Raw genomic sequence first — 25,491 nt, forward strand, 5'->3', positions numbered from 1 at the left:
AGTTGTGCTGAGGCTCACAGACATGTTACCAGGGAGATATGATCAGCTGTGATTTTGTCAGTGAATGAAGCACATCAAGGTTTTTCTCTGGTTGTCACTCCTTAAGAGACAATAATAGGGAATTCCCTGGCGGTCCAGTGGTTAGGATTCTGCACTCTCACTGCTGAGGGCCTGGGTTCGATCCCTGGTCAAGGAACTAAGATCCCACAAGACATGCGGCGCGGCCGGGAAAAAAAAAAAAAAAAAAAAAGGGGACTGGGCAGGGAAAGTGAGAGGCCATATCTAGGAATTGTTTTTGGAAACACTCCCAAGGCAATGGACTTTGCTCTAAATAAAGAAATACCAATCTTCAAAGGGGGACAGTTTTGGGTAAATGGCAAATCATGAGGAAGCTGAGTAGCAAAGGGAATATGAAAATACTACCTTCCCAACAAATACCATATGATATCACTTAGATGTGGAATCTAAAATATGACACAAATGAACCTATCTTTGAAACAGAATCACGGACACAGAGAACAGACTGGTGGTTGCCAAGGGGGAGGGGGTTGGGGGAGGGATGGAGTGGGAGGCTGGGGTCAGCAGATGTAAGCTATTATATGTAGAATGGATAAACAACAGGGTCCTACTGTGTAGCACAGAGAACTATATCCAATATCCTGTGATAAACCACAATGGGAAAGAATATTAAAAATGTGTATATATATATATATATATGTATGTATAACTGAATCACTTTGCTGTACAGCAGTAATTAACACAACATTGTAAATCAACTACACTTCAATTTAAAAAAAAAGAAAACACCACTTTCCCAACTTCTTTAGACAAAACTAGGCCTGAGGTCCCCCCCGTCAGGCAACCACTTCGTAGTCACGAGCATCTCCAGTGCAAGAAAACATCTCACACAATTTTCTTGAGTAATTATTTCCCTAAATTGATGCCAGGAAAATCTTGTTCTTTCTCTGGGGAGAATATACTTTGGGATTCCTGCCACAAGTTAAATGGTCTAGATGAGTTTAGAGAAAGATCATTTAAGGACAATCAAAAAAATTATACACACACACACACACACACACACACACACACACACATACACACACACATACACACACACTGGAAAAAGAAAATAACAAACGTGAACGAGAGTGCCTAGGTTGGAGGTCCAGGTAGGAACCCCATGAGGAAGGGTAGTGCCAGGGAGGTAGCACAAACTCAAGAAGGGTTCTGTATCCCTCTATTTTGAAGCCCAGGTCCATCAAGAGATCTTAAAAGAAATACATAAAAAGAATATAGCAGTGGAGAAACTGAAGTTTTACATTTCCAATTTTTATGTTATAGGCTTCCTTCCCCCCTCTAACTTCAGTTTATAAACTGAAGGCTTCAGTCTTTTGAATACACAAGGACACTTGTGCACACACAACCAAATCCAACCAAAAAAAGAGAAATAAAAACCAAAGCCATTTCAAATATACCTCAAGCAAGAGCTTGATCGAGCGTCTGGACTCCAGAGACAAGTCTGCCTGGTCATGGTGGTATTCCCAAGGCAGGTGGCCAATCAGAATTTGTTGAATGACTGAACCCCAAAGAGTTTTCATGGATGGAGGGTTAAGTTCCACCATTTCCAGCTCCTGCCTTGACCCACAAACTCAGCCATCCTGGGGCGCTGCAGGTTTTTGGTTTAGCCCTAGTCTGCCCTGGAGCCATCCAGCGAGATCCATCTAGAGACCCTGGGGATCCAGATGAGCTGACAGGAGAAATTGCTCCTGGTGTCCATTTACATAAGAAAAATGAGGATCCACTTTTCTAGGGGTGAAATCAGGGCTGAGGCAGAAAAGGATGGCTCTTACACAATCTTCATCTCTCTCTCCCCTCTCATGTAGTCCCTTTGTATTTCTTTCTTTCATAAGAAGGGGGCTCTCTAGCTTTCCAACATGTTCAATAGCTACCAAATCCAAGAACTCTGAAGACAGACCACGAAGATTCACCCTTGGATTAAAAAAAAGTCACGTCTCGTGAAAACACAGATATCACAATGAGAAATACCTGAGAGAAAACACTTAGAATTCGAAACAAAACAAAAAAGACAGGCAAAAAAACACTTCTTTGGTTTTGTCAAGAAACTTATTTGAGTATTTGAATATTAATAATAACCACATTTATCCCACACTTGTAAGGCAAAGCAAATAAACTATAGCAATTAAACAGAGAAAAGAATTATCACCCTAAAGTAGCTACTCCTTCCTAAGAGCTACCAAAACGCAAATAACTTGTAGCCTGTTCTTTCTTGTGCCTTAGCTGTAACAGAGGAGGAAACTGGCTTGGAAAAGAACAACGAGAGAAAGACAAGGACTACGTTTTGAATGCACAGCTTGGGGGACATCCACCATGACGGCCGTGTAAAAGAAATAGCCATCCAGGGCTGACATGGGCTTTAATATAAAGCCAGACTTCACCACTTATTATTCATTCGTTTGTTCATTCTTTCACTCTTTCTCTTATTAGGTGATCATTCATCCAACAGACATTTATTAAGCACTTTCCCGGGGGGTCTGTGATAGGTGTGGGGTGCACAGAAGTGAATAAGAGCAGGGGCATGGCTTTATCCACTGTAGAAACAGTGCTCAGGGACTAAGCCTGTGAAAACGTCTGAGATCTCAAAGTAATTAAGTGGCTCCCTCAGTGAAAAAAAAAAATCTATAAAACTGAAAAGTAATAAGTATTTGATTAAATGCCTATGAAACATACCATATCAATCATTTATATCTCAACTCATAAATATGACATATATATTTATAGTCGTTTACTTAAATATATATTTATATACTACGGATGGGCTGTCACATGTTTCAACACGTGAAATGACACAGGGTCGAGGTGGGGTTTCTAAAAATAAAAGACCACATAAGTCCTCAAAAGTCCCCACAGGATGGACAGGACATCTGTGCTCTCTCAGAGTTTCTAGTGTAGTGGAGACAGAGGCACACGCCAGTAGCCACAATCACCTTGTGAAATATCTAAGAAAGTACCCCTCTGAGCCTCATTTTCTTCATGAAAAAATAACCTACTGAAAACCAGAAACCATGGCCTTTGGGGCAGTTCTGAGGTCCAAGTTAAAAAAAAAAAAAAGATGGGAAAGTATTTCATAAGCTCAGAGTGATGAGAAGTAAACTTTTAACCCCTTTGGTCTTTGCCCCTCCTGGTAGTAAATGCCTCTTACCATGTCGGATGCTACACCTGCCGCCTACCTGGGAACTGGTGCTCAGACCAGAGACAAATCTCTACCATACCCTAAACATAAGGCTGCTCTGGTGCCCTTCTGCAGCCCACAGATGTGTCTCTGATGGACAGACACACGTAAACCAGGACGCTTCATGTAAAGATAAAAGTTGGCCTGTATCGTGAGATTCCAAAGAGACAGAGGTTAAAAAAAAAAGGAAAAACAAAAAAATCAAAAAACCGCCCCCCCACTTACACTGGTAAAAATGAAACCATTTTTCAATTAGCTCAGCCCTAAGCAGACACCATCATCTATTTTGCCCTAAGAATGAAAAGCTGTGGACTGCTCCTAAAGTCAATTTTACTTCTCTCTTTTGTAGACATTTCATGAAATATCTTAATCTTCCCAGCAGGCAACATTAGTAGGTAAAAGAGGAAAATGAACTCACTTTTGGAAAGAAAGGATCATGTGGTATAACACAGAAATACATCCTAGGAGGCAGTCTGGGTCTATTATTTGTCCTTTTTCCTATTCTTCTTCATGGGCTCCCTTTTAGGGAGCCGGCTGGGATGGGGCTGGGGCAGGGTATGACCAGGTTAAAAGCAGCCCAGGACACAACATCATAAACGGAAGCGGGATAGCAGTTATAAGCTTCTGCAGATAGAACCTGGCCGCTTCAAATGTGTACGACTAGACCCTCCTGGCTTCAAGATTTCCTTTGTGTCTCACCACGGGATGTGTGTTAGGATGATTGATATACAACGGGTTTAAATAAAACAAGAAAACAAACCAAGAAAAATTATGCATGATGAAGAATGAAAATCTACTAAAAATACTTTACAATGGCTTCAAACATGAAATCACATTTACAAATAACATTTTCATGACTTGGGCATAAGTGACTCAGGAGCATATGGCTTAAATTTCCTTCAGAACGCACAGGGCTTTAAAAATCAAGCAGAAACTTGCTTGGCAAAATTAGTTTGTAGAGCAGAGCTCTGGGGAAAAAAAGAAAAGAAGTTTGTCAGACGGCACTCGCTTTGGCATCCCTTCTCTGGTGCATTCTTTGATGACCAAGTCAACAGGCTATAGTGGCCATTGCCTAGGAACAACTTTCTTGGAAATCGTTTAACTCTCTTTCCCTATTTAGGCAAAATATTCAATAACTTTATAATAAATGACTCTCCTTCACCTCGACTATCTCAAGCATCAAAAATCGTGGTCTAAGGTCCACTTCTGTAAAAAGTGTTGAGTCATCTGAGGCAGAGAGCAAATGGCTGCCGCATCTTTGCGGCAATCAGGTATGACTGCATATATAGGGATGTTTTTATTTCCTATTAATCCATTTGAAACTAAATACTTTTTCCCCCAAAATTAAAGACACACATTTTAGACAGAGCCCACAACAATCAGGCTCTGTTTTACCTGCCCAAACTTTTTGGTTTCTTTCACCACACAAAGTTCACACACGAATACTACCACCACCAACACGGCTATAAAATAACCTTAGCATTCACAGCGTTTACTGTTTCCAAAAGGCACCCTCAAACATCACCTCATTCCATTCTGGGGGATAGTCATGACAAGTATTTAACCCATTTTTAGATGAGGAAACTGAGGTTTGGAGAAAGGTCATATAGCAACAACTAGCCATTCTTCAAATACCAATTGTACTTTCCTGTCTTGGCATCTTCTATTGTTTATTTTGATAATTTTTAATAGTCATGTTCTCTAGAATACCTATTCCCTTCATCCCCACTGACTAGAATCTCCCATTCTTCAAGGACCAGAACATATACCACACCTTTCAAGATGTGATCCCTGAACACTAAATCTCCAAGCAGGATGATCTTTCTTATGTATCAGTTGGGCTAGGCTACAGTTACCAATTATTCAGTCAAACACTGATTGGGGTGTTGCTCTGAAAGTATGTGGTAGATGTGATTGGGTATCTAATCAGTTGACTTCAAGGGAGATTATCCTAGTTAATCTAGGTAGCTGAAATTAATTAATTAATTAATTAGCTGAAATTAATTAATTAATTAGCTGAAAACCCCCTAAGAGCAAAGCTGAAGCTTCCTCAACAAAGAAGAAATTCCACTGATGAACTGCAGCTTCAGCACATGTCCCAGAGTTCCGGCCAGCCCTTCCCGAAGGCCTGCCCCACAGACGTCAGACTTGCTGGTTCAGCTCCCCGTTGTGAGCTCCTCAGTGAGTCAGGCACTGCTTGTTACTGGATCATGAGAAAACAGCAAGATTTTCATGAAGTTCATAGGGCACATTTGGGATATCCTGACTTAAAATATCTGTTCTGTGGCATTTATGGAATTCACTCTTGGGGATCTGGGGTCGCCTCACAAAGAGGTGGTCCATTTTCGACATCAGGTTCTCAAAGTGATTCCCAGACCAGCATCAGAGCGTCACCTGGGAGCCTGTTAACCAGTCAAGTTCTCACACCCCATCCCCAAACCCATTAAGTCAGGAACTCTGGGGGTGGGGCCCAGCTCTAAACACAGGAAACCATTCTGTTTAGTGTGTAAGAGAATTACCTGCAGAGCTCGTTGAACTAGACTGTTGGGTCTCACCTAGGACACATGGCTATTCACATGTAAATGAATTAAAAAAACTAAAAAAGCAGTGCCTCAGTTGTACTAACTACATTCCAAGTGCTTAGCACATGTGGCTAGTGGCTACCATGTCGGACACTGAAGATAAAGACCATGCCCATCACTGCAGAGAGTTCTATAGGACAGTGATGCTCTGGAGCCGCTGAGAGGGACCCCTAGGAGAAACCCCTCCAACACACGTCAGGTACTACAGGCAGGGAAAATAATTTCCATTATTAGCCTGACACTGAAAAAGCACAAGGCCAGATGGTCCAAATCAAAGGCAAATGTTCCTTTGTGATTACGTTGCTTCTCACGTGGGCGATTCTCTGTAGCTTAGGATGAGCAGCATCAGGGACTTATTTATTTAACACTAGTTAAACTAAGGCTGGGGAACCCAGCAGCAGTAGCGCAGGCTACATGAGTCATCAGAATCCTTTTTTTTTTTTTTGCGGTACGTGGGCCTCTCCCGTTGTGGAGCACAGGCTCCGGACGTGCAGGCTCAGCGGCCATGGCTCAGGGGCCCAGCCGCTCCGCGGCACGTGGGATCTTCCCGGACCGGGGCACGAACATGTGTCCCCTGCATCGGCAGGCAGACTCTTAACCACTGCGCCACCAGGGAAGCCCAGAATCCTTCTTTTTATTCTTTCACAGGGGTGGCGGTGGGGATTAAGAAGCTCAAAGCCTTTAGAAGCTCAGGGCCTCTGTTTTAACTCTGGTGGAACAAAGGACAAAAGTAGGGTCTATATTGCACCATCAACTGTTCACTTCCTGAAAGAGCTCCTGGCAAGGCTATTGCTAACCTCCGTGTTGCTAAATCCACGGATCATTTCTCAAGTCCTCATCTGCCTGGGACCACTGGGGCATTTGGCACAGATGGACACTCTTTCCTCCTAGAAAAAGATTCTTGTCTTCTAAGACCACCTGCTCTCTTTTTCTCCAGTTTTCCACCCTGCTTCACTGGTTCCTTCTTCTCCCTCTCCTTTGCTGGTCCCTCTTTTTCTCTCTGACCTCTTTATGTTGGAGACCCCAGTGCTCAGGCTTTGACCCTCTTCTCCATCTTTACTCACTCCCTTGGCGATTCCACCCACTTTCATGAATTTAAATACCACTTGTATCATGCCGATGACTACCAGATTTTTATTTCCAGACCATACCTGTCATCTGCTCTCATACAGAACTACCTACTCCATCCCCACGTGGAACTCTCATAAACTTGTCACTCTCTCCAGGTCCAAGACTGAACTCCATTTTTTTCCCTGCAAACCTGCTCTATCTGCATGTTCAGGTTAATGGAAACTCCAACTTTCCAGTGCCCTCAGCCCAAAACTTTATTCCCCCTTCACTTCTCTTTCTCTCACAATCCCCACCATTCTGTCAAAGAATCCTTCTGCTCTACCTCCGAAATGTACCCAGAAGCTAACCACCACGCACCTCCTCCACGGCTGCCGTCCGGGTGGGAGCTGTGGTCCTCCCTTGCCTGGGTTACTGCAACAGGCTCCTAACTGGTCTTCCTGCTGCTACCCTCTGCCTCTGTCTTCACATGGCCTATCCCTCTGTGTCTATCTTCTCCTTTGCCCTCTCTCATCAGCACACCTATCATTGGGTTTAGGGCCTGCCCTCATCAGGATGATCTCACCTTGCCAGTGTCATTTTCATTACATCTGCAAAGACTCTTACTCCAAATACAGTTGCATTCTAAGGCTCTGGGGGCACAGCTCTTTTGGGGGTCAGCATTCACCCCACTATGCTGCCCCACAGACTATTCTCAACACAGTAGCCCCAGTGAGCCTTTAAGAAATTAAGTTAAATTATGATACTCTGTGCTCAAAACCCTCTAAAGGCTCCCATCTCACTTAGAGAGAAACCAAAGTCCTTCTGCCGGCCTAAAAGGCCTTGTGTGACCTGGCTCTTAAACCTCTCTGTCCTCACCTCCCACTGTCCAGTCGTAACAGTGGCCCAGACTAGCGGATGTGGATTTGAGACATGTTTTGACTTACCATCAAGATCACCTGGTTACTGACAACACCCAGGAGGTAACACCTGACGAGGAACAAGTTGGGGAGGTGGAAAAGGTAAGTACATGCTGCATTTGAGATGTCCTTGAGTTCATTTATATATTGATATAATTTCAGAAAGAGATCTGGGCTGGGAAGATAAATTTGAAGTATAAATCGTAACTAAAGCCTTAAGAAAAGAGGTCCAAGAATGAAGTCATTAGGAAAACTGATATTCCAAGGTAGAGTAGAGGCGGGTGAGCCTGCAAAGGAGACCAAGGAAAGAGGTCAGAGCAGTAGTGGGAAAGCCAGGAGGGTAGAAAAAAGGAGGGTTTCAAGGAGTGGATAGTTATGTTAAGTAAACCTGGGGAAGAGAAGTGTCTCCGGGCCTTAGCAACATTGAGGCCGCTGGGGAACTTGGCTAGAACGGTTTCATGAGAGTAAAGGGGGTCAGCAGCATGACTGAAGAAGTGGAGACTCTGCAGACCGTAAGTGGAAAGGAAAGGTGGTGAATGAAAGGCAGTTGTGCTGTTGGTCTCTCTCTCTTTGGGGATGAGTGTGGAAAGAGACTCGAGTAGGTTTCAATATTGACAGGAAGGATCTGGTAAACACTCAGAAGCTGAAGACAGAGGGAAAGGGGGATAATCAGTACCAAGAGCTTTTCCTGAGAAGTTAGGACAGGGAAAGGATTAGCTTTCGGTAAGAGGAAAGAGACTTCCCTGCCCAGCTATTAGGAGGGACAAGTTCAGTATGGGGGTGGATACAGGTAAGTTTGTAGTTTTCATCATGGGACGCTGAGGGCATTACCTACAGGTGGATTCTATTTTTTGGGGGGAGTCGAGGACAGGTGAGATGTTGATATCATTTGTAATAGACTCAGTTTACTCTGTTGGGGCACAGTCTCCAATTGGGCTCAGCTGCCAGGTGCAGGGTCCGAGAAGCCTAGTGGCTGGGCTCATCTAAGTCTGTGGAATTTTTCCATATAGGTGGACAAAGGACTGAGCAACAAGGGCATGGAAGGTATTTGTAAGAGAGTAACTGAAACAAAGGACTGGAAATCTAAGCACTGGATGGAGGCAAGTAAGACAAGAAGGGAAGGAATTAATGGACTGGAAAGGGGAACAAAGAACACCTGCAGCTGAGTACCCAGAACTTTAAGGTCACCTAAAAGTGGTCGAAACACTACATACTAAGTCCATGAAAGCTAAGAGCCCAGTGTATTTAACACAAGAAGCAAAGGAGTTTTAGATACAACCACTCTACTACCAGGGTACCAAGTGCCACCCTACTTGCTATCAAAGAGAACCAGAGGGACCTTTACATTGAAAAGGTAAGAAGGAGGTACTGAAATTCAAGGAATATCATTCCAAATCTGGATTTCCTGCCACTAAATCACTTCCAAGTGATGTGCTTGATTTTATTGATTTTGCTATAACTGATTCTATGTAAGTGTCCTATACACAAGTTTACCTGATTCTTTATCAACTAAACTTACCCTCTGGTGTGGTGGTTCTCAACAGATTTTGCCCTCTAAGGGAGAACTGGCAATGTCTGTAGGTACTTTTGGCCGTCACAACTGGGAGGAAGGGTGCATGAGCATCTGGTGGGTAGAGGCCGGACGCTATTCAACATCCCACAATGCACAGGACAGCTCCACCCCAACAAGGAATTATTCAGCCCCAAATGTCAATAGTGCTCAGGTTGAAAAACCCTGCTCCAGAACAAACATGCCTGCAAATGTACACTATTTACATCAGAGAGAGGAGGGCTCAACTTGGGATCCAAGTAACAAACTGTCTTCAAATTTTCTGTACCACAAATATACCAACAGCCTAAATAAAACTACCTTAGTTTTTAGAAAAACATCAATATATTAGTGCACAAAACCTTGTAGACTTAGATATGTAGGAAAGCATATGGATGCCCTCGATGACTTCTTCCTACCTCCTTCCTTCCTTGCCTGGTTTTTCCCATTCTCCTGTTTATTTCTCTCCAGAAGGAGCTCTGTTCTTCACCAATTCCTGCATACTGGAATATTAGGTTCCAAAGATAAATTAACTTTGACAAAATTCCTTTATCAGAAGTAAATGTGAAAGTCTGAAGAATTTAGTGAGCTGGCCTTTTGCCCATATACAGAAATGATTAAAGACTAGACTGCAATTAAATTCTGAGCAGAGTGACATAATTAGCAAATTTATGAATGGGTCTTCTTTTCACAGTTCTACTGTCAGGACTAATTACTTGTATTAATTAGAACTGTCAACACATGAATATGCTTGTTGAAGCCGCTTCCTATGGTAAAATACGAGACTGGTAAATATGAAGACACTTGGAAAGATGCAAAGACCTTCATTTATTAGCAACTCTAAATGATGCAGAAGCACTGACTGCACAGTGAGCCCTGGGGATTGACTGTAAATGGATTCCTAGTTAATGAATTTGTTCTTCCTTGCTTAGGCATTATTCTTGGTTTAGCGTTTGGACGAAATATTCAATATATCACTACTTTAGAAGGACTGTAGCAAGAATAAGGAAAAAATTCTGCAAGTTACTGGAAAAGTAGAGTAGCAGGGATGGTTAAGTTGAGCAAGAGAGAGTTCCTGTCTCGTCTTTGATTAGTCTGAGATCTAGTGTAAAACAAGTTTTGAGAACTGCTTAAGTGAAACGGGAAGGACAGCTGGGGGATTAAAAACTAGAGTTTGAGACCCAGTTTTAACTCTGTGTGACCTTGGGTAAGTGGACAAGTTACTAAGCCTCTCTGCACCTTGGTTTGCTCATCTGAAAAATGGGGACAGCAATAGAACTTGTAGAGGGCTGTGGTGAGCCTTAAATGTCAACATATATAAAGGGCTTAGAGCGGTGCCCAGCACAAGCTACGTGCTGGCTGTTACTGTTTTCATAATCATCACCTGGGATGGCAGCAGAAACAGAATTTCGAGCTCCAAGAACGAGATCCTTGGAACAGGACGCAGTGCTTTGGAGTCAGATAGAGTCGAGGTATGAATCCAGGCCTATTACATTTAATTTTTAAGCTTCAATTGTGCCCTACCTCATGAGTCCTTGCAAAAAGTAAATTTAAAAAAATGCATGAAAGGCACTTGCTGTGCCTGGTATATAAAAGAGGCTTGCTAAATATTAGTGCTTAAGCATTCATTACCATTATTATCTTTTTGGAGGAATCTCTGAGACATGGAAATAAATGCCAAAAGAAAAATTTTAGTGAGTGACCTAAGATGAGTGGAGAGAGCACATGTGAAAGAGGAGAAAGGGAAATGAAGAGGATCTATCGAGGGCCTTCTCTGGGAAGGGTGCCCTCATGCCCTGTCTCAAGCGGCCGTCACCACAGCCCCAAGAGGAGGGTTTAACTCCCCAGCCACAGAATCCCCATAAATCCCCTAATTACCTTGTTCACTGGTGAAGGAAAGACAGCTGGGATTCCAACTGGGGCCTGAATGGCTGCGAAGCCCACACTGTGTCAAGGCGTGAACGCCAGGCTGCAAAGGGCTTCATCACAGACTGCGGGGGAAACAGACTCTAAGCTCTTCCTACTTTTTTTCCTTCCTCCCACCTTTACATATATTTAAAAACACAGTCATCAAATTCTTGATAGGCAAAGCTTGTTCCGGCTGGCTAGGTAAACTTTACCTGATAACTACCATAAAATAACTACCATAAGACAATTTTAAATTAAGGCCGGTTAATCAATTTTTTAATCCTGTTAAGTACCATCCGGACCGGGGCACGAACCCGCATCCCCTGCATCAGCAGGCGGACTCTCAACCACTGCGCCACCAGGGAAGCCCCGGCACTGATCATTTTTAAAAGCTCCCCAGGTGACTGTAACAGGAAGCCAGGACTGAGAACTACCAAAATCTCTGAAACCCCTCCTCTAGTTACTTAACAAATGCTGGTTAACTATATGCTTGGCCTTTCATTGTCCTACAGGCCTTGGATGCACCCACCATTCATTTACTGAAACACACTGCACATCAATGGTTATTCTTTTTTCAGAAATCAAGTGAGGTCACTGCTCGAATAAATTTAATTCTCCTTTATGTCAGTGAGCTGTAGCTTTCATAAATGTCCATTCTCCTTCATTTAATATGGTCTTTTCTAACTTTCCATTGAATTGGAGTATTCTCTCTATAGTTAGCTGAGTGTTACCTGGGGGCTGGAAAACAGCTGGGGATTTCATGTTCCCTAGACTTTCACAGGTCTCCACTGAAGGCCCTGAAAACACTCAACCATGAAATCTGCAGTAGAAATTCCCATAGGAAGTTTAAAGTTGACCAAGAAGTCATTAATAACCTCTACTTGAAAAACTTAATTTGAAACTTTCTGATGAATATTTTACAGAAAACTCTAACTCACTAAAATTTCTAATTTCATTCCAATAGGAATGAGTATGAATACAAAAAAAAGTTCACTAAGCTAGTAAAATACTAGTAGCATTTAGATTAATTATATTAATTATTAATTAAATTATTATGATGATGACCATACCAGTACAATATGAAAGGCAAAATGACGTCATGGGTAATAAGTATATAGACTCTGGAACCAAGACTCCTTGTGCTCAAATCTCAGCTCTGTCACTTATTAGCTATGGGACCACAGTTTGCCTTCCTTCGGTTTAGTCTCTTCTCTGAAATGGGTAAACAGTAACACTGCATTGGTGGTTGTTGGATTGAGTGAACACACACGCACATACACACTCATGTGCATACACATGCACACACACTAAACATGCATACATGTCACTTATAATGGTGCCTGGTGTGCTGGAACTCACTCAAATTCCATCTCTCTCCCTGCAACCCAATCCCCACACACAGCAGAGTGAGCTTAAAAGCCAGATTTCATCTTATTGCCCTCCCTACGTAAAAGTCTCAATGGTTTCCCCTGTTTCCAGGGTCAAGTACAAAACCCTTAAAAACAACATACCGGGCCTTTCACAACCTGATTCCCACCCATCTTGCCACTCTGGTCCGACAATGAAAAATATATTGCAGCCACAACTATCGCAGTACCTACAATGGGCCACCCTCTCATCTCAGGGCCTTTGCCCATTTTCTCTGCTTCCCTTGCCCCTTTGTTCACACCCTTCACTAACTTCTCATCACATTCAGGGAAAGACCAAAATCCTTAGATGGCGCATGGTCTGGAGCCCACTAATTCAAATTTAGGATCAATACCTCGATTGCCCCAAACTTAGATATGATACATTCATTCATATGAGAAAGGATGCTCACTCCCTAAATATTTGCCTGCCAATCTTTAAGATAATTAAGGTGATAGCAGATGTTATGACGTCATTACAGTCACTCAAGAGGAAAACCTGTGAATTCTGAGTTTCGAATAAAGAGTATCCTGTCTGAATACCTCTCTCTTCTGTTTGCTGTAGGTGCAATATTTAATTTATTTCCATGTTAAATAGTTGTTTGTCTATTCATATAACTAAAACAGCAGAGAAAGACACCCTTTTTAGAAAACACAAGTCTGGGTGTTTTTAAGGACAGTGCTCATTTGATCTCATTATTCTGCCAGTTAATTGACAGGAAAGAACATCCTAATTGCTCATTAACTCTGAAGATGTCCCCTTGTCTGGTGTCAAGGTCTAAGAGATACAGGGTACACAGCAGCTGTACAACTGCTGCTGCTTTAGGGGGACAAAGCATTAGGTTTGCACAGTTAAAAAACAGCAGATGTTCTGATATGGGTTTCAAACAATCCCATCTATTACATGGTAGAATTTGGTGGTGAGTTATTTCCCCCTCAGGCTAATAAGATGAACCACATCGCTGATTAAATATTATCTTCGGGGGCCACAAGGTTGTTTTCACGGCTACCGCTTATGGAAATCATTCTTGGTTGGACTGGAAACTGCCCAAATGCCAACTGGTTTGAAAGGCTCTCCGAGAAAGGCATTCCTTGGTGCTCTTTCCCTCTACCCACCCGTGTCCCTACGTGCAAGACCATCTGGTCCTGTGATAATAAGCAAAAGCATAAGAGACACAAGCCATCAACACAGGCCTGCACAGTGACTGTTCAGATCCCTTCCTCAAAGCATACAAAGAAAGCCAGAAGTCCAGGAAACAGCTATGCCCACTTAGCAAGAAGCACTGTCTCCATGCTTCCCTGATATATAAAACATTAAGACGATAATAATTAGCAAATAGGGCTGCCAAGTGGTAAGGAAACACTGTCACAACCTGACAAGCGTCATAGTGTCAAAAGCTCTGCTCAAAACGGGCCTCGCTGGCCCTGAGTTATCTAAGCCAGGGGCTCATTTCCCTCCTCACCCCCATGTGTCTCGCCAAAAAGCATCCTCTACACAATGGTAAACTACTTGGGGCTTAAAGTTTATCTTTGTCACAGCACAGTGTGCCAAAAGAAGGGCCCTTCTAACCCCCAGAGACGCAGCTTATTTAAAGTTATAATGAAGACAGCAGGTGTTCCATACAGATGTCTCTCCTTTTAGAAGACACCTATTTGAAACACTTTTTTCTCCCTTAACCGCGGTGGGCTCAGCTGCATTTTATTTCAGCATCACCCGAGCCAAAAGCAAACTGTTTCCCTTTAGTCTCACTGAGCTGAAAATGAAAAACGACTGGGTTTTGGGTTGTTTTGATTGATTTGCAGGGAATTCTGGACGCGATGATTCCAGAGTCAACTCCCATTGCTTTCTGGTGACAATGAAAGCAATGCCAGACTCCCCAGAAAGTATGCCAGACTCCCCCGCTTTCCTTGGCGACCCAAACCGCTGAGTGCCAATCACCTCACACCTTCCAGTGAGACGGAGCAGAACAGATCTGAAAGGACTGCACTCGATAAAATGTATGCTGCTTTAACTTTTGTAAACCGTAAAGTCAAGTGGAAATGCCTAGTGCCATGGCACTAAAGCAGCCTCAAACTAAGACAGGATCCAGTGTGTTCTGGAACCCTTAAGAAAGAAATCATTGTAGCAGCCAGGGGAGAGCTAGCTACCAGTAACAGGAACCCCTGGTCTTCTTGCCCAAAGTGTATGGATACCTTTAGCCTGGAAGGTTGGAGTAGAGATGAGAAGGGAAAGAAGGCAACGAGCAAACAGGAAAAGTGGAGACAGGACGTCGAGGTCCTAGTCTGGATGCTCGGCTCTGCGCAATCTCCCTCAACACACTGACAGACCATAAGTAGCCCACAGAAGCTGGAGGTGAAGGTGTGAGGTGTAGTTTTCTCTGCATTTCTCTACAAAAAATGACCTGATGCCTTGATGGGATGGCACTGTGGAGAATATCAAAGAAGAGGAAGGTCAATGTTAAATATTTTTAGCAATGCATAGGTTTTCATATTTTTTCTTAATAAAGGTTCTCCATGATTTTGCAGACATTTTAGAAAATGGAGTCAAGCCAAAACAAGAAAGTAAGTCACCATAATCTTATTTCTGAGAAATAAGGATGAGTGGCATTTTGCTAAATATTATTCCAATCTTTTTTATAGTACATTTACTAGGTCTTACAAAAATAAATGAGTTTCTACTAAGACTACTGCTATATCCTGCTCATTTGACTCACTGTGAACCTGCTTCTATTTTTAGTGGCTAAGTATTATTCTAGATCATGATTTATTTCACCTATTTCCTATTGGGGCATGATTAGGCCATTTGCGAGTTTTCCAAAGCAGATGATTACAATGTAATTTTAATCAGCTTAATATTTATAGTAATCTTAATAACGCTGTGCAATTTTGGTCCTGTCTTGCAACAAAAGTAGATTTAAAAAACACAGATGTGACACAGGAAGATTGCTGGTCCCTAATTGAGATGCTTGAAGATATATAAATATATATTATGCATGACTCTCACATCTGGCTCTCCATAACGAAGTTCAACAGAATTATAAATAGTTTTGAATCCTTGGAGAACTGCCATGTGATGAAACTAGACCACTTTGAAAGCTATTTGTGATTCTATAATAAATGGAAACCAACATATGACTTGATTTTTCTCACTAGCACAACAACACAACAAAACGGATGAACACGTGCACCTCTGAGTGAGATTCAAGAGGCTGAGTAAACGACAGTGAAAATTCTCACGTGTAGTATTGATAGGTGGCTCCACATAAAATTCTGTCTTAAAGCGCACTTAGTGCAAGCACATTTATTCTTTTTTGTTATGAATCTTTTCTTTTCTAAAAAGAAAGCCACTGAAGAAAAATTGAGTCCTATTTAAATGAACAACGCAAATATCCCTAATTCAAATGTCACTACTTGTCCAGAGTAAAAACAGTATTTTCAAGCTCATATGCTATGATTTTTGGTAGAAACAAATCATTGCCCAGCAGATTATTTATGATTGTCTATAGGAAGCATTTTTTTGGTGTGTGTTCTATTAGGTACCTGAGATGCCAGTTTCTTGTGTAAGAAGGGCATTCTTTCCCTAAACAAACTATTTATTTCACAATTTTTAATTAATGTCCGGAATTTTTGCTTAAAAAAAAAGACAACCCAACCAAACAAAAGAACTTAGCCAATCATGTGAGGACAACAGTAAGAGAAATGTCATTGCCATTCTACAAGTAATACTGTCTTTTTAAACGTAGCTAAGACTGTTCTATAGTGACCACACCTACCAAAGAGTTTTCAGTGTTCTGATTTCAGGATGATCGTAATGGCCAATCCACCTCCCAAAACACAAACATAACTCCAGCTCGGCCATGCGGGCTGACTATGTGGAAGGCTACAGACAGGATCATGCTGGTCTCTTCCATAACTGACAATTCACGACAGCCTAGCAGCGCTTTTTCTGAAGAGGCCCCGACTAGGAATAGAGAAGTCTGGCCTTCTTGCCTGGTGTTTACCACTCAGAACGTGACCCCGGGCCAGCCATTTCATTTCTCTGTGCTTCTATTTCCCAATCTAAAACAATGGCTATAATTACAAATTCTTATTTCGTAGGGTTCTGTGAGGGGATGTGAACCTTCCTAGCACAGTAACCACGAGGGAAGAGGTACTGCTTGTTGACCTGGAAAGAATTCACCAGAACATTTAGTTACAGTGGTTTCTTCTGGGTGCCTGTATTATGGGTAGCTGCAAGGACACACCTCAAATGTGATGTGGTTTTTCTCCGGGTGGTGGGGTTATGGGTCACTTTTTGTCTTCTTTTTGGTGATTTGTATTGATTATTTTCCACCGTGAATGTATTCTGCTTTTATAACCAGCAGGACAAATGCTTATCCAAATTCTGAAAGACCATAATAACCGAGTTCAGGGACCCATCATCACCTGTCTCAGGCCCTCAGCACTGTCCACCCCGGGACATCTGGAATTCAGGGAGGACTTCCTGAAAAGGAGCTGAGTGCTGCTTATTCCCATGGCAAAACAAAAGCAGAATCGCACGGCAACCACAGCACGCATCTAACAGGGGTTAGCACACACACATCAGAGCAGTCTCACACACGTCATCACCTGCCTCCCTTCCTTCTGAAGACCAGAGCACTCTGTCCCTGCGGTAGGAGAAAGCTGAGAGTCCATTTGCAGCCAGCCTGGAAGGCGGATGTGGGAGCTAATTCAGGGGTTCAACTCTGCTCTTGAGTGACTGTAATGACACACAGGAGCCCAAGGAAACGTGGATCCAATCTAGCACCTTCCAGGAAGGTCCTGACCCCCAGGCTCTTCATGCCTGGGGAACCCAACCTACATCACAACAGCATCCCCAGGGCAGGACACCGTCCACAGTAATTGGGCCATAGATATAAATGATGGGATATTAAGTCTCTTGACTTCTCCGAGTCTGTTTCCTCATTGAGTAAGATCAGGTGTCAGATATGCTGACCTCTAAGGTCACTCTCAGTGCCAGTTATGTTTGAAAATGGTTCAGCCTTGTCTCATTATCTACTTTAAAAAGTAATTTAAGTAAATTAAGCAAAGGATTCAAACAATAGGTCCCTCCCCAAGACTGCAGTTATGTGCTTAAAATTATATGCTAAAGTTAGGTGGTATACGTTATCTGTACTTACAATGCTTAGAAAGGAATTAGAAAGGTTCAAATAAAAAAGAATAAAATTTTATTCACTGAAAATATCAACTACTGAGTCTATGAAATAACGTCTCAAAGTCTGGGCCTTCAGCTCAAAAATAAAAAAATAGATACTGTTTTGTTTGGTTTCATATTTTAGTACAGACACAGAGAATTAGAAACCTCTTCACACCCTCAATTGTTTGATTAATAAGAATGTAAAATCCACTATAATTTTAACGCACTATTAGACATCTCTCTTCCTAATTAAAACATTTTATGAAATGGAGTTTCTTAATCACACCTATATTAATAGTTTTCTCCAATTAAGTTTGATCTTATGAAACACTGAATATACACCTCAATAACTTCGAGATTAAAAATTGTATAGATGACCTGAGTATCCAAATCATCATATTAGTAAACTTGATATTCTCTAAAATTCTTACATAACTTAGGGAATCATAGTTGCTGAAGCAGAGAATTTCATAGATGGGTTAAGTAAAGTGATCAGCTCATTTCAAAAGTTACTGTATCTCTTTCCTAAATCTAATATATTGGGTAGCTGAAGTGAAGTCAGTCAGTCACTAAAACCTCCTGTCGTTCAGCAGAAAGAACAAGGTTTTTGGTTTGATAGCAAAGAACAAGATTTACTCATTTCCGTACCCTGCAGTGCTTAACAGCACCAGACACAAACAAGAGGCTCCAACTGGGATTTCCTGAGGAACAGAATGAATAATGATCCAGGGCAACATGATGAGTGTGCGAGGTAATATTTCCGGAACCATCAAGACTTGGTAGTCCACAAAACAGGGTCCACGTGTGGGGGAAGATGAAGGGGACATGGGTAGGTGGGATTAATTCATTAGAGGTTTGTGTATACTTTTATTGCTAAATCTACTCATTAGCATCTGAATGATCCCTTTCAATAAATGGTGATTGTGGGGTTAGGTAGCCGGAGGAAAAATTATAAATTCACAGAGAGCTATTAATGTTAATTTCTCAAATATGTTTCAATTTCATGTATCATTATCTTTATTATTTTAGCAGCGGCTGAGCTACAGTTAATCTTTTTAGGTATAAAACCTCCACAGAAGCCTGCTCCTTCCCAATAGGGACCTAAACAGAACTCTGGTCCACTTATTTTATTATTTCTTTTCCTGACTGGGATATATTCACATGTTCTTTTGCAGGTTTGAAACATCATGTATTTACATTTCTTTATATGCACAATTTCACATCTAGATACAGTCTCAAATATCAAACTTTACTCACTGAAATGAATATCTCCAACGTAGAGAGAAGGGAGTAAGAACCTATAATCCAAAGGAAGTGTTCTGCAATGAAACTGCTTTTAGGGAATCTGGCAGATGGCGCTTTTTCATTACAGAGAACGTTTTCCTGGGGGAAAACACACCAAATTACTTTAAAAAAAGAAGTGGTCACATGGAATGAGCTGTACCTCTCTGTCCTGGCCTGCAACACGCCTGCAAAGCCAAGCAGGCCGGCCGTGATCATTTGCATATGTTAAAAATCGCCAACTGCATTATGCCTGCACTGGGCCAGTGAAGGCTCAAATAATCATGCAACTGACGCAGATACCACCATCAAATGCATGTATTTATCAATTTAGATCTGCCTTAGACAGCTGTGTGAATTTATCTTCCAGAAATGATCTTTCATCCGTCAGCCCTGAGACCTAGATGACAAACACTCGCCAATATTCCTGACATTTCTCAATACCCGCATCTCTTTCTAGCTACGCCCGTCCTGCTCAGTCCATTACCACAGAATGGAAGAGGAATAAGCTTTGAAGAGGACCCAGTTCAACTCTCTTATTATAAAAAATAATAATAAAACAAAGGTCTGATCAGATCCAGTGACTCACACCTCAAGTAAGGTTAGTTCACTGATATTCCAGGACTGAAGCTCAGACCACTGAATTCCCATCCTTTTCTCTTTGTACCACACAATGAAAGATTAAAAGAACATGTACATAATTTATTCCATTTTTTTCAAAATTTTTCATACAACAATAAACAAGACAGATGTCATTTTTATTTACCTTGGTGTAGCCTCAATAAAAAGCAAAATATACAACACAGTTAAAATAAATTCTCTTTCTGCTTTTTATTTAAAATGTATCTGAATTGGCCCCTATGAACATATATGCCTATAAACAGGATTCAAAGATATTGTCAAGTGATCTTTTAATAATAAAAGCCCTAGATATTAATTCAGAACCCAGATACTCTTTTCCAATATGGCTCTCCTGGTAATTTTACATGTAAAGACTTAGAGACAAAGCAGCAACCAGTTTCATTCTGAAGCCAAGACCTTTGTCGTATGTCCCACCACAGCTTCACATATGGCTAGCCAGCAACCCCAACTGTACAATGTGGGGAGTGGGTGACAACTCTGCTTGATTTTCACAAGAGAGCCAAAGTGTGATTGTGGCCATTTGCCTTTCAGAAGAGTCTAAGAAAAGCAGCACACGTTACTCCACATGTCACAAGGATTTCCAGTTTTAACCAGTACACATGCTCCAGACTGGCAGATAGAAGTTGAAAAGGACACAGCTTTGTACCCAGCCACCCGCTGAACTTGGTGGCAGGCTATTTAAAAAAAAAAAAAAAAAAAAGGGCACAAATTATACATGGAAGGACGTGGGGGAGAGGGGAGAGGAAAATGCAATGAACTAATGTTCCTAGCTGGCATCTGCCTTTTGACTCAAAGAAAGGAGATGGCTCTCGTCCAAAATTTTTCTATTATTGTGGTATCAGCTGCCTCTTGGATTCGTTTGTAAGAACTGAGACTGCCAACAGAACAAGACAAGATTTCTGTTAATGGTAGTAAATGTGCAAGCTTCTTGAAATAATAGGAATTTCGATATTTCTTCTACAAAGGCTACTTTGGTATTATTATTCCTGGCATGAGCTTTAGGACTTATAATTATGGCCAGGTACTATTAAGAAATATGACAACAGCAAATTCTGAGGTTAAAAAAGTTGTTACCTTGATTCTTTAATTTACTCTTCCAATATATTGAACTAAAGAAACTAATTGGTGCTGGATGTCTCTTTCTGGACTGGCATTCTACCAAATGAATTTCTATTAGTTGGCTCTTTCAAATCTCAGTATTATTGATGACTATTACACTAACTTCTTACTCTGAAAACTGGGAATCAAAGAGAAAGAATTAAGCATTTACCTAGCCTTTTAAAAAAAGGACTATAGATTCTACCTATTTCATGAGGGAATGATCACACTTTTTTAAAAAAGCCAATAAATAAATTACTAGACAGATTATGTCTAGTAAATGACAGATTCAAACTGAGATGTAGAAAACAGGAAAAAGCATCACTACTATCCTTATAATAAACATGAATGCTGGACAATCTGCAAATCAATACCTTTTCCTGAACCCAACAGAAAGCTGAGGCAGTAGGGCAGCCAACTAGACAGAAGTCTAAAACAGCATAGGAACACTTGCTTACCTAGGACAGACTCTGCTGGACACTAACAAAAAGAATTCAGCCAAAACTGTTAAACTGCTAAAGGCTGAGTGTGAGCTGGCAAGATTCTATTCATAGAATATATAACACGGAACATACTGGGAGATGCAGTACAAAGGAATTCACACCCACTTTCAGGCTCTTCTCAGGACCTCATGTGGCCCTTGCAAAAGACATATATGAGCCCAGAGAAAGTGTCCTTTGTCCTCTGTCATTCCTGGCACAGTCCTGAGGGAAAGAACAGCAGCCACTGCAGGAAAGGTCTGCATGAAAGGCTGCCTAGATCCTTCTTCCCTATCGTCCCTAAGGAACAAAAGACTTAAATGCCTGGGAGAAAGGCGAAAGCCAAGTTTCCCTTAAGGAAATGGTGAAAACCTCCTGCAGCTTAGAGAAGGGAAGAGGAGAAAAAGAAAAAAACCCTCTAAACTGTGGAGAGGGGCAGGGATACTGAGAAGGCCACACCTCCAAACCGAGGGACACAGTGACTGCGTGGACTAAGGCTTAATCAGGGCACCCCCCGGCACTGGTCTCCACCACCAAACTAAAAAACACAGGCTAACAAGTAATAGCAGTGTGCCACCGGGGGAGGGGCGACAGAGGGGATGGAGTACCTATCCCAGCTGCAGCACAAAGACTTACAACTGAAGTTCAAGTAGACATTGAGAGGCACTCTGGCAAATCAGCCCCCACCCTAAAAACAAGGTAACATTAGAGGAATTCGAAGTCTTTGATGCACTGAGGGGACCATACAGTACCTACTCAGTATTACTCACAGTAATTCTATATAATTCACAATACTCACAGTGCTCAGTAGACAAGATAATCCATAGGGATTAGAAGATCTGGGCAACACTATCAACTCAATTAATCTAACTAACATTTGTAAAACACTCCACCCAACTAGAGCAGAACACACATTCTTTTCAGGTGCACATGGCATTTTCACCAGGATGGGCCATAAAATATCACAACCAGGTGAGATTTATCCTGAGAATACAAACCTGCTTCAAGTTTGAAAATCAAAATAATTTAGTATGTCAACAGACTAAAGAAGAAAAAGTATATAATAATCTCTACAAATATAGAATAAAAAATACTATTTTTAATAGCATACCTCTCCCTGCAGAAAGAAAGAAAGAAAGAAAGAAAGAAAGAAAGAAAGAAAGAAAGAAAGAAAGAAAGAAAGAAAGAAAGAAAGAAAGAAAGAAAGACTTAGGTATAAATTTAAGAAAATATATAAATATATGGAGGAACTGTATGTTCAAAAAATTTTAGTGGTGTGAAAAAATGATTACAACATAATACTGAATGAAAAAAAAGTAAGGTTCAAAATAGTACATATCATATGGCCAACTTTTATAAAATAAACTCAAACCAAATATTTTTCCACCGGGAAAAAAGGGCTCAAAAGTAATAAAGGCCATTTAAAAAAATGTCTCCTTGGTTTCTCACTCTTAATAAGACAGTCATGAAGTGTTTTAAGGAAAATAAAATTGAAATTAATATAAACAATTTGCAAAGCTATTTCCTTTGTTGTCACCTGTTACTGTATAATGCACTTCAAGGAGTCTCTTCAGATCAGTTTCATTGGAACTAGTTCCATATGCTCTTAAAACATCCACTGAAAATGAAATTCTGTGGTCAAATAAGTTTGGAAAACATTAATTTAATAAATTGGTTTCTTAATTGCAGAACTAATTAGAATCGTCAGTATAATAGTGCCATTCTGGATCTTCAAGGGGGTATAGTTTGCAGTTTCCCAAACTTATCTGAATGTAGAACTTATGAAGGGGGGAAGTGAGTGAGTGAAAGAATGAGAGAGACAGGAAAGGAGAGAGCAGAGAGAGTTGTTTCGGCTAAAAATTGAAAGTAAGTTGCAGACATATTATTTTGCTTCTAAATACTTCAGTGGGTATCTGCCAAGAATCAGGGACCTTCTGCTTCCTATCCATAATACCAAAGAAAGCTAATTTCCCAAATAACATCTAATATCTAGTCCAAATACAAAATTCTCCTGTTTCCTCAAAATTTTTCTTTTGTAAGAACCAGTTTTTCAAGGTTCTCATGTTATATTTGCTTGTTATTTCCTTTTAATATAAAATCACATCCTGCTTTTTTTATGATACTCTTCCCCCCCGCCCCGCAGGAGACCAGTCTCACTGAATTGTAGAAACCTCACGTTTTATCTGATTTCTCAACTTATTCCTCTATTCCATGTATTTCCTGTATATGGACCCCTTACATTGGAAGACTTACTTAGAGTCAGGCTAAACATTTTTAGTAAGAATATGTCATAGACAGTGCTGTGTTCCTCATATGGCATCATATCAGGAGACACACAATATCAGGCCCTCCCACCAACGATGCCGCCACGTTTGATCGCTGGATTCAGGTGGTGACTGTCAAATCTCTGTTTCCCACTCCTATTAGCATGTCCTCTATGAGGTGATACTTTATCACCATGCGAATGTCCCGTTTCTTTTTTAAATTTTTACTGGCATATAGCTGATGTACAATGTTGTGTTAGCTTCAGGTGTACAGCAAAGTGAATCAGTTACACAACGTCCGGTTTCTAAACAACCTTTTAACTAGTGGTTTACGGTGCTTGATGATCTTTGCAAGGCTACCAGTTATTTCATTGGTCTCTTGTTAATTTTTATTTACTTCTTTTAAAATTCCTTTTTAGGAAAATGTACTCTTTGTGGGATATAGTTAGGTGAGTTTTGACAAATGCAAAGAGTTGTGTATCCATCACAACAACCAAGATACAGAATAATTCCATCACTCCAAAAAATTCCCTCCTGTTGTCCCTTTGTGGTACTAAATAAAGTTTTGTACAAAGTCCATGATTAGTAGGTTTGCCCTGACTTACTTAACTTTTTTGTGTGTGTGGTAGACTGGGATTAATAGTTTTATCAATGATAACATTCCTACTGTATTTCTAAGATTTACATCCAAGAGAGCATATCGTACTTACGTGCAATGGACAATCCAAGATAACAGATCAGACCACAGTTCTGTTAAGATTATGGCTTGTTCCAGATTAAATTGAATACATAATATCCTCACCGCCAGTAATACTTCATGTCTCACCTGGGAGTGATTAAGCAGCTGTGTGCACAGGACTAACCTGGAGAATTTGTTAAAATACAGCCTCTGGGGCCCTGCCCCCAGAGGTTAGGATTCCAAGGCTAAGGCATGCTTGCAGTGATTGTAATACCAGTAGTCCACTGAACCTAGTGATTACAAGAATGGCCCCAATTATCCACCTCTCCTTCTGTGCAGCCCCTTTGCCATGTGACTCTGCAGCTCCTCCCATGAAGAGATGGAGTCTATTTCCCTATCCCATGAATCTTGTCTGGTCTCATGACTTTGCTTCCGTAACAAAATACAGCGGAACTGACAATGCATCAGCCTAAGTCTCACTTGTTTCCACACTCTCCCTTGGAACCCTCGTGCTGAGGCCTTGTGAATGAGCCTGGGCTGGCCTGCTGGATGATAAGTCATGTACGGCCCAGTCTCCACCATCGCATCAGACAACAGTCAGTCAGGCATGTGAAGGAGGTCACCCTAGAGCAGCCAGCCTCAGATGACCACTGCAGACACCTCAGCACACCAGCCGAGGTCACGGAAGCCTGGCCCAGTGGACCCGTACACACAGGAGCAAGAAGAAATGTGTATTGTTTTAAGCCATGGGTGGCAGGGTGATTTTAACCAGTAACAGACAACTGATAGACCACAGTTCTGATACTCTTCACCTGACAAGTACTAATTTATCTCTTCCTCCCCGTTTCCTAGGTCACCCCCTCCACGCACACTGCTGCTGCTAAGACCGTATTCCCTCAATTCAGACACCAAGTAGTCACAATTTATGTATTCCCATCATCTGGTGTGATGCCTGGTACCCCCCCCCCGCCGGAGGTGCTCAATCCTTGTTCGTGAAATGACTGCTGCCGATTCACATACACAGGTCTGATCTCATCACTCCCCTGTGCAGAACTCTTACTGGCATTTACATCATATACCAGATCCATTTTCCACGTGGCCTATTTAATTCTAGGACCTCTGTGATCAGGCCCTAGCCTAGCTGCTCACTCTTCTTCCCCTTCTTCTCTTAATGCTCCATTCGAAAGTGAAGGTGGGATGACCACACCGC

At 41.5% G+C, this 25,491-nt stretch overlaps 1 protein-coding gene across 6 annotated transcripts in view; it reads right to left on the bottom strand.

Annotated features, from left to right (window-relative positions):
- The window catches only part of RHBDD1 (rhomboid domain containing 1), a 111,920-nt gene that overhangs the window by 20,254 nt on the left and 66,175 nt on the right, over positions 1–25,491 (bottom strand). The gene's annotated exons all lie outside the window — the stretch shown is intronic.

This window comes from Lagenorhynchus albirostris, chromosome 6, assembly GCF_949774975.1.
Source record: "Lagenorhynchus albirostris chromosome 6, mLagAlb1.1, whole genome shotgun sequence".
NCBI lineage: Eukaryota > Metazoa > Chordata > Mammalia > Artiodactyla > Delphinidae > Lagenorhynchus > Lagenorhynchus albirostris.